This window comes from Papio anubis, chromosome 12 (genome assembly GCF_008728515.1).
Source record: "Papio anubis isolate 15944 chromosome 12, Panubis1.0, whole genome shotgun sequence".
NCBI classification, from domain to species: Eukaryota; Metazoa; Chordata; class Mammalia; order Primates; family Cercopithecidae; genus Papio; species Papio anubis.
Genome location: NC_044987.1, coordinates 14,774,659 through 14,777,949, shown reverse-complemented (window position 1 = coordinate 14,777,949; position 3,291 = coordinate 14,774,659).

Genomic DNA, 3,291 nt, shown 5'->3' with positions numbered 1-3,291 from the left:
ATATTTGTGTTTATTTTCTATGTCTGAGTAAGGAATGACCACAAACACAGCAGCTTAAAATGACATCCATTTTATCGCCTCACAGCTTCTGTGGGTCAGGAGTCCAAGCTCAGGTCACCAGGGTTCTTGCTCAGGATCTCCTAGAGCTGCTGTTCAGGTGTCGGTTGGTCTGTACTCCTCTCTGGAGCTTGGGATCCTCTTTCAAGCTCATGTGGTTGTTGGCAATATTCAGTTTCTTGTGGTTGTAGGAATGAGGTCCCATTCTCTTGCTGGCTGTCATCCCATCTCTCTTGGCTTCTAGAAGCTTCCTCAGAGTTTCCCACCATGTAGCTCTCGCAGGCTCTCTCGCCTGACAGCTCACTTCTTCAAGGCCGCCAGGAGACTCTGTCTCTCTCCATTCAGGAAGGGTCAGTTCCTCTTTTAAGAGCTTTCATCTGTTTAAGCCAGGCCCACCCAGGATAATCTTCCTTTTAAGTGACTCAAAATAAACTGATCTGAGACCTTAATTACCTCACCCCTTCATACTCACAAGGCCCACCCACACAGCAAAAAAGAGGATTGTGGTAGAGCATCTACACAAGGAGGCAGGAATCTTGAAGCCATCTTAGAATTCTGCCTATCACAATATTCAACTTCATTCATTCACTCATTCATTCATTTATTTTGAAAGAGAAAAGGGGAGAGTATACTCTGGAGAGTATGAGAGAGAGAGATAGAAAGGAAGAGAGAGAGAGACAGACAGACAGACAGAGAGAGAGAGAGAGAGAGAGAGAATGTGTTTGGGTGTTTAAAGATGAGAAGGAGTGGTAGGTACTTGCTCCTTGTTAGCAGAACAGAAGAGCTGTAAAGAGTCCACCTGCAATTCTGTGCCTCTCTGCTCTCCCCTTCCTTGCTTATAATGAAAACAGTTGATAATTCAGAATTTTTATTATAAACTGTTGCATGGATAGGAGCCAAAAAGAGCATTTGCTGTATGTGCTCATTTCTTACAGGGAATTGATGGGAACCAACTCTACCAATGACTATTGCTGTTGGCCATCTGCTGGGACATGCAAATAGCTTATAGAACCAGAGAATCACAGACTCTTAGAACCAGAAAGGGCTCTGGGGATCTTGTAATCCAACCCAGTCATTGCACAGATGATGGAACTGAGGCCCAGAGAGGAGATGTGAGTTGTGCAAGGTCACACAGCTAGTGGGCAGCAAGTTTTACTGGGAACAAATCAATGCCTACTCATTCAGCAAGCAGGTCTTGGGTGAGGATTAGGAGGGGGCACATGTGTACTAGGCCAGCTCATGTACTTTCCACTACAACAGTTTGCCTCATTACACAGTCTCTGCTTCTCTAATGGGACTGGCTTCATAGAATTCTTAATGTGTAAAATATTAATCAGCATTTGCCTTCCTTGTCCTCTTGGCCATGGGGAGTAGACAGAGGGGGCTGCAGCCTGAGCACAGATGGGGTGGCAGCAGGAGGAGGGGGCTCTGCAGCCTGTGGAATGGCAATGTTTGTGCGTGCGTGTGTGTGTGCGTGTGTGTGTGTATCCAACTGAGATTAAGCCCTGAAAGCAGGACTCAACATTGCCTCCTCCCCCATGCAATCACATCCTGCCTGTGACTGTGTCACCTCCATCCCTCCAGCAGCCTTTATCAGTATCACAGATGCTGATTCACAAGATGCAGGTTGTGATGGAAGGTGATTAATGATGGCAGCTATAGTCCCTCTTACTCTCCCAGCCTCCCTGACCTTGTTCTTCCCCTCCTCTTTCCACTTCCCCTGTCTCCATCATCCTATAAGAAAAGAGATAAACATTCAAGACATGAGGGGAGTTGGGTCTTCCTGGAGCAGCTGCTATGAGCCAGGCACTGTGCCAGGCTCTTTTGTTTGTTCTCCTTTAACAATGGACATAGAGAGATGCTGTGGGATGTCATGGGATGGGAGGAAGGCAGTGTTCTTCCTGTGTCTCCATAGAGGGCAGTGGCAGGCTGATTTCCAGCAGACAGGTTTGCCATCCTTTGGCACACATGTTGTTCATATTGGTTCTGATGTGTATGTTGTCAGAGTGCCAGGCTTCAGAGTGATACATGGACGTGCCCTCTGAAGCTGGGCACGCTGACAACGTGCAAATCAGAACCAACACGAACAGCATGTGCCAAAGGATGAGACTGTCAGGAACCCTAGCAATCATTCACTTTACTAGCAGGATGAGGTGGAGGCCCAGAGGAAACTTGACTTGCTCAAGGTCGTGCAAAGCTGGCCTCTCCTGATTCCCATTCTAGAGGCCAGTCTCATATCCAGCTTCCATTTCTCCTGCTGTACTTTTACTCTACTCTGGAAGCAGGCCATGGTCACTGAGCATCTCAGAGATGTGGGGGTGATAAGGGCACAAGTCTTTAGTGAAGGAGATTTAAGCCACAAGGACAGCCTCTCCCAATACCATCTCTGAGCAGCTTTGCCCAGTTTCCTCTCTAAGTGATGGGCCTTGTTGTCATCATGACTGGAATGGACTGCTACCCTACTGACTGGGTCAGGGATGTGGCAGAGCCTCTGACACCGAGGCGACCTCTATATGATGGGCTGTTTCCTCTGTCCCTTTCATTGTGTCCATGTGTGCCCATGTATGTGCGGTGGGGTGGGCTGCAGAGTGTGTATGGCTGAATTACTAGTATACATGCAAAACTCCAAGCCCAATTTCTGATTTGTAAGATATGACAGTGGGATCTTCCCTTCCCCTTATATTTTTGAGACGTTCAAGAAATCATGTAAATGAGTGACAGACTCTAACTCAGGAGGACCCACGGGTGCTTTTTCCTGCCTCTGTCGGCTTCCTGTGGATCAAGCTGGAAAGCTGGGGAAGAGGGCAGAGCCCAGCTTCTGTCATCCTGCCATCTGTTGCTTGGTCCTTCAGTGAGTTTGGTTGAAGAAGAAATTAGGTCAGAGGAGATAGGTCCGGGAACCCAGATTTGGCAGATGTGAGAATGTGGGCTAAGGTCCGTGGGCTCTGTTTTCTTGAGGCATATTGGATTGGGTAGCAGAGTCAAGCAGTATTGCTCTCCTTTGGAGAAACCAGTCAGCTCAGTGAATTCAGCACCCTGGACAGAGCCCAAGAAGGCAGGGAGACTCTTCATGCCCTTTGGTGCCCCCACCAGGCTGCAGGCCTGGTGGTCATGGGTGCCAAGGCCCAGAGTTCCCAGGTGTGGGCCCCCAGACTACAGAGAGTATTGGGCTTTCAAGACTAGACTCTCAGAAGACTTGGCTGGCTAGGACTGGTCTGCAGGCAGGAGGGGATA